General features: G+C 45.9%; 1 protein-coding gene across 2 annotated transcripts in view; it reads left to right on the top strand.

The window, feature by feature from the left end:
• ANKRD55 (ankyrin repeat domain 55) overlaps positions 1-17,073 on the top strand; it is a 1,206,736-nt gene that overhangs the window by 704,446 nt on the left and 485,217 nt on the right. The gene's annotated exons all lie outside the window — the stretch shown is intronic.

The following is a 17,073-nucleotide window of genomic DNA, read 5'->3' as shown; positions in this document are numbered from 1 at the left end:
CTTCTTCAATGGTGAAGCGCAGGACTCTGATGATGGACAGGAAGGGCCCCTCTACTCTGGCTTTTCTGGCTCGCAGGAATATTCCCCTATGCGTGAAAAGGGAGTATTACCTACTGACGGAATTATGCTCAAGCCTCCCACTCCCTTCCAACCCTCCACGATACCCTTCCACGATTCCCCGTGAAGTCTCACCTTAGGGTCTGGAAGGATGAGTTCTCCATCCTGCTTCTGATGCAGGGGCGCGTTGAAACCCAGTTACTTCACTGGATTGAGGTTTGATGGGAGTTCAAAATAAGCTTGACTATTCAGGTGAGGCGCTGTAAGAGTTCTGTTGCAAGTTCAAAAGTTCAAGATTAATAATAATGTTCATTGTCTTATTGCAGCAAGCGCTAATGCTTATGTCTTTTTCCCCTTAGGGGCTGGGGTTCAGAATGCCGGAGATATGGCGCCGACCCGAAGTGAAACGTGCAGTTCCAGTAAATAACAGGTAAGTTCTGGATGAGCGTTCAGGTAATGTCTTTGCATTCGCTCATTCAATGTCTTTGTCTTTTTTCCCCATAGGGGCCGGGGTCCGGAATGCCAGGAAGCGGCAGGACCCGAAATGAAATGGGAATGACCCAACAGGTAAGTCTTAGAAGGAAACTGAGCTTTTCCTATTTCCCTTCCTTCTCTCACCTTGTTTTCTTGTCTTTTCTCTCTAGGCTCTGGGAAGTGTGTGCGGATCTGGATGATCGCTGCTGAAGATGGAGGCGCCCAGGAAAGGTGAGTGAAATGCAGCGCTGCAGCGATCGAAGCGAAATGCTTTTAAAATGATGTCTTCCCTTTCAGGATCGTCGGTGTGATGTCTCCGTGATGCAGCTTTAGCAGGTAAGGTCTTCTTTCTCTCCAATTCTCTCTTATCTCCCTTTGCAGGCGACCCAGGATGCTGACAGGCGTGGCTGAAGTCCAGATGCAGGAGCTGACATGGTGAGCGTCCAGCTGCGAGGAGCAGAACAACGCGAAGCATGAGTTGCTGATCGGGCGTGGTTTAAATAGCTTTGGAAGAAGTTCCAGGTATGTATCCTTCCACCGATCAGGTATGTATCCTTCCCTGACCACACCCAGGTGGAAAGTAGTCCCACAGGTAAAGTAGTTCCATTCAGGCCTCAAGAGGGCCTGGATGTAGCAGCATGGTCTGCATCAGGTAAGTGCACATTAAAACACTTGAACACATGTCTAGCTTTATGAGCCTGGCGCCTAAGGCGCCAGGACAGGGGTCCAATATGAGCCTGGCGCCTAAGGCGCCAGGCCTGTGTCCAAAGGGCCCCAGCTTGGGCCCGCTGGCACTTCCTTGGGGGGAATGATGCCTGCCTCTGGGGTTGCTGGGTCGGACCTCGCTCCTTGGGGGTAGGCATCATGACAGTAGCCCCCTCAAGGCCCCTCCCAAGGTTGTTCCCTCCAGGGGTTTTGGCTTGTTCGGAAATCTCCGGTGGAACCTTTGTATTAATCGAGGTGCGTGAACATGGTTACTAGGCTCCCACGATCTCTCCTGAGGTCCATATCCCTTCCAGTCAACAAGATAGAAGAGTTTTGACTTTAACACCTTGGAGTCTAAAATGTCTTTAACTTCGAATTCTAATTCCCCTTCAATTTGAACTGGGTCTGGAGGCTTGGACAGTCGGGTCCCTGGTTGTACTGGCTTCAAAAGTGATGCATGAAAAACTGGATGAATACGCATGTTAGACGGTAAATCCAGTTTAAAGGTCACGGGATTGATTATAGCCTTGATGGGATAAGGTCCTATGAATCTGGGATTGAAGGTTCGTGTGCCCTTGAGGGGTAAATGTTTAGTTGCTAGCCATACCTGGTCTCCTACTTGGTAAGGAGGAGTTTTACTTCGGTGCAAATCAGCGTTTTCTTTATACTTTTTCTTGGCTTGCTGTAAATGAGTTGCAGCTTCTTTGAAGGCTCGGGTTATTGTGGAATGCAGATGATTTACTGCGGGCATTTCCAAGGTCATAGGTGGATCTAGGTCAGAGGTCCGAGGATGGTGACCATACAAAGTATAAAAAGGAGTTTGTCCGGTTCCAGAATGCACTGAATTGTTGTATGCATATTCTGCGATCCAAAGGATGTCTTTCCAATTTAACTCGGATTGGTGTAACATGCACCGAATATATTGCTCGAGAGTCTTATTGGTTCTCTTGGTTTGTCCGTCGGTCTGGGGGTGGTGCCTGGTGGATAACCGCACATCTATTTGTGCTAGTTGGCAACACTTCTTCCAAAAATGGGAGATACATTGACTTCCACGATCCGAGACTAATATGGAAGGAAAACCATGTATGCGAACTATATTCTCCAGAAATTCCTTGGCCAAGGTGGAAGCTGAAGGCAAACCTTTCAAAGGGATAAAGTGGGCCATTTTCGAGAATAGATCCACAATTACAAGGATAGTGTTGTAACCAGCACAAGGAGGCAGGTCAGTTATAAAGTCCATTGACAAGGTGTGCCATGGTGCCGGTGGAATATCCAAGGGTTGAAGTAGGCCGGCTGGCCTTTTCTTTTGACCCTTGTTTTGGGCGCAAATTCCGCAAGACAATACAAAAGACTTTATGTCTTTTCTCCAAGAAGGCCACCAGAAGTGGCATTTGATTTTTTCCTCCGTTTTAGCGATACCAGGGTGTCCTTCCATTAATGATTCATGATGATGGGCAATAACAAGTTCTTGCAATTCTTTACTTGGCAGAAACAACCGTTCCTAGAAGTAGGGTAAATCATCCTTAACGGTGTAATGAGGACCCTTTTGACTCCATTCCAGTAAGGCTGAAGAATCTAGAAGTTGTTTTACTTGCGTTTGGATGTCCTCAATAGTTTGCAATGAAGTTAGGCCTAAGATTCTTTGTTCAGGTATGATTGGCACAGGTTCTAAACTTGAATTGGGTTCTTCCATGCCAATCCGGGATAAGGTGTCCGCTTTACCATTCTTGCAGCCAGGGCGATAGGTAATTACGAAATCAAATTCCGCAAAGAATAGAGCCCATCGGAGTTGTCGTGAAGATTGAGCTTTGGCCATCTTTAAATACTGTAAATTTCTGTGGTCCGTAATTACGGTGATGTTGTGTCTTGCCCCGAGAAGGTGGTGACGCCAAGCCTTGAAAGCAGATTTAATAGCCAGTAACTCCTTGTCGGTAATTGCGTAGTTGATTTCAGGAGGAGAACATTTCCTGGACCAAAAGGCCACTGGGTGTAGTTGGTTAGTTTCTGGGTCTCTTTGCGACAGGACAGCTCCCATGGCCGAACTGGATGCGTCGGTTTCCACAATGTAAGGGAGATCTGGGTGCGGGTGCTTCAATACAGGTACAGAGGTGAATTTGGTTTTCATGTCCTGAAAGGCTTGTTCGGCCTCAAGAGTCCATTCAAAGCGTTTGTTTTTCTTTAGGAGAGCCGTGATGGGTTGGACTGTTCGGGAAAATTCCGGAATGAATCTTCGATAGAAATTGGCGAAGCCGAGCATGCTCTGAACTCCCTTCACCGAGCTAGGAGATGGCCATTTGAGGATGGCGTCCACCTTTCGTGAGTCCATTCGGACTCCTTGAGGTGTCAGGATGAATCCGAGAAACTCAACTTCTGTGGTATGAAAAACGCATTTTTCGAGCTTTGCAAATAGTCTGTGCTGGCGCAATTTCTCAAGAACTGCCCTAACATGTTTTCTGTGATCGGATTCTGAAGAAGAGTACACCAGGATGTCGTCAATATAAACAATGACACAGACATCGATAAGTTCCCGAAGAACATCATTCATAAAGTACTGAAAGGCGGCAGGTGCATTGCACAAACCGAAGGGCATCACCTGATATTCGAAGAGCCCAAATTTGGTGCGGAATGCAGTCTTCCATTCGTCGCCTTCTTTTATACGCACCAGGTGATAAGCTCCTCTGAGATCTAACTTGGTGTACACACAAGCGTCTTTCACCTGGTCGATAAGCTCAGGGATCAGGGGCAGAGGATAACGATTCTTAATCGTTATTTGATTTAGGACGCGATAGTCTATACACGTTCTAAGGTCGCCCTCTTTTTTCGGCACGAAGAACAGAGCTGAGGAGACAGGAGACTTGGACGGGCGAATAAAACCATTGGCTAGGTACTGATCTAAATACTGACGCAAATGCAGGTTCTCAGGTTCCGTAAGAGCATAAATCCTACTACAAGGTAGTTGAGCATTGGGTACCAGATCGATTTGGCAATCATAAGACCGATGGGGAGGTAACGTGTTAGCCTGTTCCTTCTGAAAAACGTCTTGGAATTCTTGGTATTCTGACGGTAGCTGTACAGGGGTGGAAGTTGCTGAGGCTAGACCCATAACTGGATTTCTTGGATAACAAGTTGGTTCACAATCAGGAAAACTTATCTTTTTTGCTCCCCAGTCGATTCTGGGATTATTTGTTTCTAACCAAGGAATTCCAAGAATTACTTGAAATTGTGGGGCCTCGATCACATCAAACACGATTGCTTCCCGATGTCCATCCTGACCCACCAGTGTCATTTCAACAGTGGAATGCATTACAGGCCCTGAGGCTATTTCGGTTCCATCTACTGTAGTAATGACATCTTGGGTTACTTTCGGGCGGAGAGGGAGCTTAATCCTGGAAGCCAATTCACGGTCTATGTAATTTCCAATAGCTCCACTGTCGATGTATGCTTTTACAGCATGCAACTGCTGAGGCTGTTTTGGGTCCACGAGCACCATTGGCATGACAAAATGCGAGGTCAAAGAGTTTGTTTTCAAGCTCGGCAAGCGGACCCCTACGCTTGTCGGGCTAGGTCGTTTCCCGAATCAGGTGTCAATAAATCGTTATTAGTGGCTCCAACCACCTTCTTAGGTGGTTTAACCGGACAGTTTCGTGACCGGAAGTCCCGCAATACAGACAAAGTTGCATTTGCCGCCTTCTCTCTCGATCCTTCTGCGTTAATGGTCCTTTAACACCGCCAATTTGCATAGGTTCGGATACGTCGGTACTCTTGGAGTTTGCGTGGGTTTTGATCGGTACTCGGGTTTCGTACTTGAACCGATCTGCTTTTCTATTTTGAAGTCTGTGATCAAGTTGAACCACCAAGTCTATGTAGTCTGCGCAGACCTGGGGTGGATCTACTATCTGAGCTAGAACATCCTTAAGCTCTCCGCGCAGGCCTCGATGAAACAATGTGACCCTTTTGTTTTCTGGCCATCCAGTTTCCACAACCAGTCTATTAAAGGTGGAAACGTATGACATGAGATCCTGATTACCTTGTCGTAAGGATAGCAGTTCGTTATCAAGGGCCTGTCCTTGCGAGTGTCGAGCAAACAATCTTTCCATGCTGGCCTGGAAGCCCTGAAAATCCTGGAGAATGGGATCATTCTGATTTACCAATGGAAGAGACCAATCGGCAGCACTGCCACTGAGGTAAGATAGTATAAAGGCTACCCTGGTCTGGTCGTTAGGGAAGGCCCCGGGTCTGCATAGAAAGTGTAAACGACATTGGTTCATAAAGACGGCATATTTCTTGGGATCCCCCGCAAAACGTTCAGGCGAGGCCAAAGGCATGTGTCCAGGTAGATTGATTTGTACCGGGTTATTCAAACCCATTGATGTGGAAGTACCTCCGGAATTAGGTAAAGGAGTGTGCCCTGCCTGGGCCTGCAATAACCTTTTGGCCAGGTCATCAGTTCTTTCCTTGGATAGGATCAGTTCTCTTTTGAGAGCGTTAGTCTCCTGGCGGGCTGAGTGCACTTCTGCCCGTAATTCCCCCAAAAGCTGGGCCAGCTGATCTGTCTCGGAAGTCTCCATAGCGCCCGGGTGGGAAATTGCGGGTAGGCTTCGCGTTCTGTCACGCTCACCTGATTCCCACAGAGGCGCAGGTCTGGCTTCGAGTGCTGATGCTTCTTCAATGGTGAAGCACAGGACTCTGATGATGGACAGGAAGGGCCCCTCTACTCTGGCTTTTCTGGCTCGCAGGAATATTCCCCTGTGCGTGAAAAGGGAGTATTACCTACTGACAGAATTATGCTCAAGCCTCCCACTCCCTTCCAACCCTCCACAATACCCTTCCACGATTCCCTGTGAAGTCTCACCTTAGGGTCTGGAAGGATGAGTTCTCCATCCTGCTTCTGATGCAGGGGCGCATTGAAACCCAGTTACTTCACTGGATTGAGGTTTGATGGGAGTTCAAAATAAGCTTGACTATTCAGGTGAGGCGCTGTAAGAGTTCTGTTGCAAGTTCAAAAGTTCAAGCTTAATAATAATGTTCATTGTCTTATTGCAGCAAGCGCTAATGCTTATGTCTTTTTCCCCTTAGGGGCCGGGGTTCGGAATGCCGGAGATATGGCGCCGACCCGAAGTGCAACGTGCAGTTCCAGTAAATAACAGGTAAGTTCTGGATGAGCGTTCAGGTAATGTCTTTGCATTCGCTCATTCAATGTCTTTGTCTTTTTTCCCCATAGGGCCCGGGGTCCGGAATGCCAAGAAGCGGCAGGACCCGAAATGAAATGGGAATGACCCAACGGGTAAGTCTTAGAAGGAAACTGAGCTTTTCCTATTTCCCTTCCTTCTCTCAGCTTGTTTTCTTGTCTTTTCTCTCTAGGCTCTGGGAAGTGGGTGCGGATCCGGATGATAGCTGCTGAAGATGGAGGCGCCCAGGAAAGGTGAGTGAAATGCAGTGCTGCAGCGATCGAAGCGAAATGCTTTTAAAATGATGTCTTCCCTTTCAGGATCGTGTGATGTCTCCGTGATGCAGCTTTAGCAGGTAAGGTCTTCTTTCTCTCCAATTCTCTCTTATCTCTCTTTGCAGGCGACCCAGGATGCTGACAGGCGTGGCTGAAGTCCAGATGCAGGAGCTGACACGGTGAGCGTCCAGCTGCAAGGAGCAGAACAACGCGAAGCGTGAGTTGCTGATCGGGCGTGGTTTAAATAGCTTTGGAAGAAGTTCCAGGTATGTATCCTTCCACCGATCAGGTATGTATCCTTCCCTGACCACACCCAGGTGGAAAGTAGTCCCACAGGTAAAGTAGTTCCATTCAGGCCTCAAGAGGGCCTGGATGTAGCAGCATGGTCTGCATCAGGTAAGTGCACATTAAAACACTTGAACACATGTCTAGCTTTATGAGCCTGGCGCCTAAGGCGCCAGGACAGGGGTCCAATATGAGCCTGGCGCCTAAGGCGCCAGGACTGTGTCCAAAGGGCCCCAGCTTGGGCCCGCTGGCACTTCCCTGGGGGGAATGATGCCTGCCTCTGGGGTTGACCTGGCTCCTTGGAGGTAGGCATCATGACATGAAATGGCTGAAATTTCAAACACAAACTTGGGGCCTGGTTCCTGGGTACTCGATACTTCCTGAAAATTGTAATTTCTCCTGACCGATTCTTCATTGCTGGGCCTGTTCTCCACTCTGGGTTCAAGAAGATTGATGGAAGCAGCTTTACACGCATTTGCAAAGTGCCCTCTACTCTTGTACCTAAAGCATTCAGCGAATTTGGCAGGGCACGACGGAAAGTTGGCACCATGTCTGGGGTTACCACCTCTAGTACATGCAATCCTCGCAGTCCAATTTCCTTTCTTTCCTGTGGGAATGTTTGCCCTCTTCCTCTGATCTATGGCACAGACCGACATGGCTGGTGGAATTTGTTTGTCAATCTTGAGCTCCTTAACATATAGGGACGTCTGTTAAATGTTCCTGGCTAATTCAAGTGCCTCATCCAGCTTCATATCTTTGGTGAGTAACTTCTCTTGGATCCTGGCGTTATTGGTGCACCTGAGCAACTGATCCATGATTAGCAAATCAGTCAGGTGCCCAAATTCACAAGAGTAACTCAGCGACCTCAAGCATGCAACATAGGATTCAACAGACTCCGACTGTTCTTGTACTCGCTGGAAGAATTTGTGCCTTTCGAAGCTGACGTTTTTTCTGGGTTCAAAATGGTCCTGTAGTTTTTTGAGAGCCAACGCATACGCATCCGCATCCGCATCACCAGCCTCCAACACCTGGTCCCCAGCTAGCCCATCAAAGATCCTGCATCCTTCTACGCCCAGGTTGTGGACCAAGAGGGCCTTTTTGCGAGCTGAGGAAAATCTGTCTCCGCCCATTGCCACCAGGTAATTTTCAAATGCGTCCTTCCACCTGTCCCACCTGATGGGGGGCCGGCCTGGTTCATTGAGAAACGAATGGGGTGGCGGAATTGATGCAGCCATGGTAGACAAACAATGGCACCGACTATGTAAATTCAATGAAGGTGTGGCTGTAATGTGGCAGGACTTGCAATGTCAAGTCAGATGACTAGCATCTGTGCACTGATTTCTGCAGGAAACGATTGTCTCCGGTGTACAGGCCTCTCAATTTCAGCGAATAGAGTTTTATTGCTGCATGTGCCTTCCAGGGACAAAGTATCTTTGTTGTTGCTCTGTTCTAGCGTTCCTTTACATCTCCCAGGCGTGGGAGTCTGGTTGCCAGGCAACTGATGTCACAATGGAGACCGGGGCTCGTAGGAGCAGAGCCGACACACCCCCACAGCGTGTGCCGCAGCGCGTATGCTTACGCGTGGTTCAAAGCAGGGGCCTGCGCGCTAACTGCAGTGCTCGCGCGACTCCCCCACGGCTCTCCTCCTCCCAAAATAAACGCTGACTTGCCTGGATGGTCCGCCTCTTCACCCAAATGCTCTTCGCCGCCTTCCGTCAGTCCGCCTGCTGTCGCGCATGCGGAAGGGGCAGAGCACCGCCGACACTGGGCACGGAGAGCAGATCGAGGCACAGCAGTTCCAAACGGGCGCCCAGGGGTCCGTGAGACAAATCTTCGTCGCCAATGTGAAGTAAAGAGATCCGGGTAGAACAATTAGTACAGGATCTTTTATTTAAGCTCAGATCACGGCGACAACAGGCACTACCTTTCAAGGCAGAACCCAACTGAAACTTAAAGAACACACACAAATAATAACACTCTGAGAACACATACACATCACAGTGGAACCAAAGTCATAAAGCAAGTGAATGGAACACTGTGATTGATCTACATCCACAACTTGAACTATGTTACATATAATTCATTGCCCAATGCATGCTTACTTATATAAACATAAATAAGTAAACTCAACACACTCTCTAGTCAGAACTAAAAAAGGGGCAATTATATTCTAATTTTTGAATTATATCCTGTTTCACCGTGAATTCATGGTCAAAACTGAGGGTTTTCGTGGCTTCTAGTTATTTTTATAAGGGTAATTTCATGATTCACTTAGGATGAATTTCACCTGGGCCTCTCATAAATAATTTCAGAACCCTTTCATTAAACCCCCTTTGTATTCAAAATGTGAACATACTTTACAGAACCAACGGACAGTAATAATTGTTTGCCAAGCCAGGAGAAGGGTTGGCAGCATCTGTGTGGTCTTCAATTGTTTTGTTTCCTGCATGTTAGGCTGATTATACATTCAAAAATGAAAGTTCCTATGGGAATAGAAGAAAGACTGTGGCTTTCAAACTCCACAAAACCATTAACTATATATGCATTATGTATTTTGCAACTCTTCTAACGCCAAACACTTTCTTAACTTACTTACAAAAACAACAGGGATGACCACAGCTCCTGCAGGAATGATGAATATTAAGGTATTTTAAAGTTTAGAAAACCTTCAAAAAGGGCAGATGTTTTGCTGTTGAATTAAACAGTCATTTAAGCTTCCTTATAGGTATAGAGAAGTCGCATTTCAGCTTTCAGACTGTCAGCACATGAAGCTAGCATTAAAATGTAATAAGGCTCCTCATCTCCCTTTCCACAATGGACTCCTACGTGGAGAACTCGGTGGCTTTTTTGTTGAGAGGGCACTTGTCTTTTGATACAGTAGCGCCCATCGCCTTTATGAATTCCGGTCACTAGCCAGTATGCAGCTCATCCTCACATATATTTTAACGAGCCCTCCAAAAACACATTAATTTCTGCTTTTTTTGATCTGCCTATGTCCAAGCCATGCCAGACCAAAAATCTCATGGTGCGTATCAATACATTTGGGTCTCAAGGTGGCCTCTAGTTCCCTTTGTAGCAACTCCAAGAAGGTAGATGGCACCAGCACTGGTCATCTAGCAAATAACATTCAAGTAATGGGGTTGGAATTGTAATTACTATCCACATAATGATTTTTGAAGGAGGTATGGTCAATATTAATAGGGCACAGAAGCTGATGTATTATCCTACAGGACAGTAACCTCCATTACACTGGTACCACTCAGGTCTGTAACTTCTGAATGCACTTCCTGCAGAAAAAGGAAATAAATAGCTAACCTGGGCAAGCTCTACCCATAACAACATACAAATGGTACATTATAAGTAACTGCAATGCAGGCATGAGGGTGCTTCATGCTATAATGCCTTGCACGATAATCTAGATGACTCGAAGATGCCAGTCCAATGATCTTCCAGAGCTAGACTTTACTAGCAAGCCTACCTTGAAGTCTCTTAACCTTACTAGGTTGCAGCAGTAGGACTCAGCCAGGAAACTAGGAAAATGCTAAGCAGCGGTACGGTTACACTAACACTGCCAGATACACACACGTTGCTCACCTACACAATGCACTCACCAAATCATTGCATGGGTGCGTACACACACACACAACAATGCTGTGAGTACCTGAGCATTTCAGGGAAATTCATGCCAATGGTTTGTATACCTGGACATTTGAAGTCAATCCCTGGCGATGATGCACGTGCTTGCAGATATGCGGCCAACAGCTGCCAAATGGTGCACGTAGCTGAGCATATGATAGTAATAGCTGACACTTGTGTGTACAGTTCCTATTCAAAAGCCCGAACCATTCGCTTTACCAACAATTGTTTCTATATTGGCACATCTGTTATTTTTTCCTCTTACGATTCCCTTTAGTCTTCTATCCAGTTTTAAAGGACTTTCAAAAACACATAGGCCTCATTACACGGATGGCGGTGACCATGGCGCTATTAGCGCCATGGTTCATGCCGGTAAAATACTGGCACCGCCTTGGTGGAAAGGGGAATTACCGCCCCATTCCAAGGTTGGTGGGACGGTAATTCACCCTTCCACCATTGCCCTTCCCCATTCCCATTTTTGCTCCATAGGGCTCTATGGGAATGGGGAAGGCGCTAATTATGGTACCGCAAACTGCGGTACCGTAATTCGCTCCACTGGTCCCTTTGCGGGTTGGTTTTTAACATCTGCAAAAAGCAGGCGTTAAATTCCCCAACCTGCAAAGGGACCTCGTAGTAAGGCGGTAAGGATTTACCGGTACCGGTAAGATACCGGTACCGGTAAACCCTTACCGCCTACCGTGTAATGAGGCCCATAATGTTGGGTAACATCTGCCATCTAGATTATCCAGAATTCCTGCAGCAAGGCAGAGAGGCTCTGTAGAGGACATGACAGTGTTCTCTGATCTTCCTGCCTGCTCAAGGAGTCTCTCCTCCTCAACACCTAGGCCATCACGTCACCACCCGTGCCACCTGACCTGCTAGAGGCCGTCAGCCCCTCTACTCCCTGCCACTCTGTACAGCTGTACCCCTCCTTCGTGCCCCTCTGTATCCTACCGCTGCTGTATATCTGTTATGTTGATACCTCTGAAACATGCTCCATTATACATCTGTAGTGTTGTTACCTCTGAAACGCGCTCCATTGTGCATTTGTATTGTTGTAAACCTCTGTAAAGCACTCTGTTGCTTCTCAGAGCCAGGTCCGCACTCAATAAATACCAAAATAATAATCGTGCTTTGCAATCTATCTGTGATTCTGCATCGTTACCCTCTAAGCAATCCTAAGCAATCCTACAGTCAAACACTGATCAATGCTGTGTCCCCTGCTCCCCATAAGCTCTCTTCTTTTCTCACTCAGATTATTTCTTCACTTATCTTTGCTCTGACCTTTACACCCATTTCAGTCTAAGACCATATGACTTGATTAACTCACTTCTAGATTGACAACCATAATACTTAATTCTCTCCTACCTCTAATCCCTTATTGCCCGCTCTGCTTTTCTCACATGATTCCTTTCCCTCCATCTGTACATCTTCTAAACAAGCACCTTCTTTCTTGTCTCCAATGAACAAAAGCCACAACTGCCTCAACTATCTCTGGTTCAACATGTCTTTTTCCTTCCATGTAACCTCTCTAGCGCCCCCTCCTTAGAGTATTCTTTAACCTATGGCTTTTCTACAGCTTCCTTCCTGACCCCATTAACCTTGCTAATATTTCTCCTAATCTATAAAACCATCTCTTGATTACACTGTATCTACCACTTTTTATAATGTTTCCCACTGCCCTTTTCTTTCTAAACACTTTACAAATACCTATCTGTTCGTCTCACTTCTAATTCCCATCTTTCTCTGCTTGAAACCACATTGTGCCCTGTACCATCGTCCTCTGCACTCATATCCAAACTAATTATCTAACCCATTCCAGACAAGCTTTTCTCGCTTCGTATCCTCTTTAACCTGCATGCTGGGTTTCCTATGGTCATATGGTCTGTGTTTCAGAAAACTCTCTTGTTCTCCAGTACATGTGGCCTTGTTATGTGCTGGTTATTCTCTTATCTATCAGACATCTCATACTCTGTGTCATGGTAGGGTGAATCCACTTCCACCTTTCTTCCTTTGTGGGGTGTTGTATCTTCATTTGGACTTTCCTTACATTTCATGCAGATGTTTTGCAAACCTTTATCTCACTCTACTACTCTGATCAAAAGGTTTATAAAACCATCCTTAATTGCCATCCTCATTGTCCTTTTTCATCTCACATCCCTTTCAGATGTGGCCTGAAAAGATGGCTGCACCACCCAAAGCACCCAAAAGGGGACACAATCTAGGCCTTAGCCTAGACTTGTTTCCCTGTCTGTAACCTCACAACGCAACTCATGGACCAAGTCATCATGCCATATCCTCAGGCGTCTGTGGTGCCTTGTTCGATTCTTGGACTTCTTTCATAGACACAAGTCACAAGACGGCATTTATCCAATATTGCATGGACTGTGCTCTGTACCTCCATCTTGGCACCATGGGATAGCTGATTCAGAAAATACAGCATGCCTAAAGCTGTGCAGCCAGATTCCTGTTGCATATTCACTTGGTGTGATGAACAGGCTACCTCAGTTGCCCGTCATATCTCCTTTGAACTCCTCTTGAGCCCCTCTGAGACCTGAGGACATTATACATTTACCCATGGCTTTGACAATGTTTTACATTGTCATTTTTGAACTTGTCCATCCCAGCCATCTCAACTTAGCGAATTACTTGCACTGCACAGGAAATGTTCACATTTTGCAATTTCTCAATAGACAAACATAGCTGAAGTATGAAAAACGACTGAATGCCTAAACAACAAAGTGGGACCCCTCCATCAGATCAAAAGAACATGCCCTTACAGCACTGTGTTCCCAGCACACCTCTGGCCGCCCAGCACAGCCCTCACAAATACTACAGAGGTAACTCCTATACCTCACATCCTACACCAAGGCATCCTCTTGCATGGGCTGGCTGACTGGACAGACCCACTCTCTCTCTATAACCTACACAGGCATGCACTATGTACAGTAACAAGAATGCAGTTCAACAGTCAAAGCACATCTTTACTTTATTATATTTGTATAGCGCAGCTATTGGCAGACAGACAAAACAGAAAGGCCTGCAACAAAGAGTGCAAGAGGGCATACATGCAGAACAGATCAGGCAAGCAGCTAAAACTGGTTAAGTATGGGCAGGCACACTCTGAATAATAACATTTTTAACTTCTTTTTGAAGATTTCCATAGATGTTATTTCCCTAAGATCCGGCGATGGCCTGTTCCACACTCTTGGGGCCGCTGCAAAAAAGGCCCCTTTTACCACCCGTGTTAGTTTATATCTGGGCACTTTCAGTAGGTTCAGGCTATTTCATCGAAGATCTCGACTGGATCAATTGCTCTTTAATTCTTCAGATAGGTATAACGGTTTATTCAATGTCGCACATTTATGGGTGATCGTCATTAGCTAATATTCAATTCTAGCCTCAATGAGGAGCCAGTGTAGGCCTCTTCTAGCCTGCGACACATTGTCTCTCTTCTTGAGGCCAAGAGTAATCCTAATAGCGCTGTTTTGTATTAGTTTAAGCCTGGCACAATCCTTCTTTCAAATCCCTAACAGGAAACTGCTACAGTAGTCCATTTAGCACCAACAATGGTCCTAGCAACTGTCTCGCAGTTTGCTGTGGAAATGTGAGGTTGTAACTGGATACATCTAGAATCGCAATAAGATTTGCTTTTACTCAACAGAACAACACGGCGCCGCTGTGAATGCTCAAGTATTAATCATCATTACCACAGACTGTCTACACTCTGTGTTCGAATGTAAAATTATAACTGCCAAACCACATTTTTGATCAAAAACCAGTGAAGTATTGTGGTCTCAATATTTTTTGGACACTAGCCATACAGCAGGATGCATTGGAGTCTTTCTTTTTCTTCCATGATTAAGCTGCAAGGTGGTGTGAAACAACACAGGTGGATGCTGTGTTGTTTGCTGCATGCATGATGCAAGTTTTTATTGCAAGAATGCATTACGTATTTGTCTCTTTGTGAGTATTTATAGCACTGTCAATTGTCCGTACTGGGTCTGTGAATTGAAAAAGACTAATAAAGTCAATGGCAACTTTACATGTTCTGAAAGACATAAGTCAGTCCCAGAATATGGAGTGTAAAGTGGGAAGTCTGAGAAAGACAACCCTGTGCCACTGCACTAAGGGTGCTGTGTAACACACAGTAAAAAGTTGATGCCTATGGAGTAGGTGAGGCTCCACAGTCTATGAACACAAAAATGTCAAACACACACAGCAAAACACATGTAAGAGTGGGAAAAAAAAGCTAACACTCTTACCAGGTGAACAAAATTAATCCTAGAAAAGAGAGAGAGAGAAAGAGAGAGAGAGAGAGAGAGAGAGAGAGAGAGAGAGAGAGAGAGACTTTAGACCCAGTTTACACAGTGTCCTAGGCACTTACAAAATGCCTGATCCTAGCCACACAAATGCTGTATCGTTTGCTTTTCAGGGAGCTGCAAGCATCTTCTGTGAGTTGCACTTTTCTTAGCTGTTTTAGCAATGACTTATTGCCTTTTGTGGTTACAGAGGGCACACACTGCAGTTGCCCAGTTCAGAGGAGGGTGGGATCCTTCTGCTGCCATGTATGACGTTTCCCCAAGGCAGCCTACCAACTTGTACACAATTTGTAAATGTAAAGCAGAATTATTATTATTATTATTATTATTATTATTATTAATTAAGTTAACACCCATGTACTTCAGAGAGACGGCTTGGTTGCCCCTCTGCTCTTCCCTGTTTTGTGCAGTGTAAATAGCTGTTAATGGATGAGGCGGAACCGTCCCTGACTGAAGGAGACCACATAACCCCTGCCTGTCACTGCCAACACGCTGCTCTTCACCATCCTATCCCCATCACACCTCCCCGACCCCTTTTTTACATCAAGGTTCAGCACATTTTAAGGAATCCCCACCCCTTCCACCATCTTGTCTGCTCTGTGTTTCTTCATGAAGAATCCCGTGCAGCGTTGCTGATATTGAAGACCTGGTACCAAGTCAAAACCTGGTGTACTTGTGGCGGTGGTTGGGGAGGGATTTTTTACTCCAGACTGTGCAAGAAATGTTTTGGGCTTGAGGGAGACAGCAAGGTAGACCTCTGGGCGAAATGACCAGGGATTCCAGCCCCGGCACCATCCAACGCCTGACAGACGCTGCCCCTATGGGCAGAATCCCCAGCAGGCTACTAAGCAGGGCACCTGAGCATGGTAGAGTGACATTTGAGGCATCTCTTAGAATGCAAACCAGCATGTTAAGCAAGGCAAATGGGTTACTGCAGACCCACATTTCAAGTAGCCTTTTTTCTGAACCAAAGGTTCTTGCCTCCTATAACCCTTAGCTGTTGCTTATGGTAATTGACTGGAGTTTACAGACTGCCTAGCCCTTCTCTCTCATCTGCCAAATCACAGATGCTGGTTTTGCTGCATATGAAATACAATGTATCAATGAGAGAGTGGAAACAGAGAGAATCAGAGAGAGAGCAGGGGCATTGTGATTTCGTGAAATGGGACCTGTATGCAAGAAGCCACTGGTGGGAGTGCAGTGTTGCAGGTTGTTTTGCCTTGACTGCATGTTATTCAGTGTGCATGTGTTCTGCATGTAAAGTATAGCAGATCTCTCAACTGTAGTTGCCCTAAGGGTTGATAGACTATTTAAAATACCCATTCCCCATCTTGCACTGAAACACATAGCATACAGCTGAGTCCCACTGAAAATGTGGTACAGCTGTTAAATATTCACTGACATAGCAGCCATCTCTGCACCTGAACACAATGTTCTGCATGATTTTTATAATTTTTTAAACTGGTCATCTCTGCTAATAATGCAATAGTCATCTAAGTATAATTACTATTTGCGTGTAATGTACGTGTGCATACTGAGCAATAGATATTTGTTGTTTATTGAATGATGAGTAATCACATTTAGCACATCCATTACTACCCATGACTACATTTTTGCAGTACTAAGTCCGTGTCCAACATTTAGTGTAATAAAAGTGAATGTGGAAACTGTCCCGGTCCTGGAACTTTGCACGTTTACTAAACACTTTGCATTTCTGGTGCAAAATGCTAAGACTGAATCCGACATAACCATCATCCCCTTAAACAATATACAAATGGATAGGGCCCTGTGATTAAATCGAAGGCTAAGGCCCATTCTTCACACAAGGCTTAGAGTTACTATATTGAATTTCGAGTGGGAACAAGCTCAGTAAAATGTAGTCATCAAGCCGGAGGGCTCTGAAAGGAACATTGCAGTATATACCTGAGTAGGTTGGTCTATGGGCAGGGGTGGACTGGCCTACAGGGAACTCTGGAGATTTCCCGGTAGGCCTCTTCGCCTGGGGCCTCTTATGCGTTGACCTATTTTATTTCCACATCTTCTCATAGGAAAAGGGTTGGGCTTGCTGAACATGTGTAATATGGGCCCACTTTTGGTTCCCTGTCCACCATGTTTGGGTGACACAAATCACAGTAAAGAGGAAACCCAAAC

The sequence above is a fragment of the Ambystoma mexicanum genome, chromosome 6p (genome assembly GCF_040938575.1).
Source record: "Ambystoma mexicanum isolate Mex_15411 chromosome 6p, UKY_AmexF1_1, whole genome shotgun sequence".
Classification (NCBI taxonomy): domain Eukaryota; kingdom Metazoa; phylum Chordata; class Amphibia; order Caudata; family Ambystomatidae; genus Ambystoma; species Ambystoma mexicanum.
This window is presented reverse-complemented; position numbering and strand designations above follow the sequence as displayed.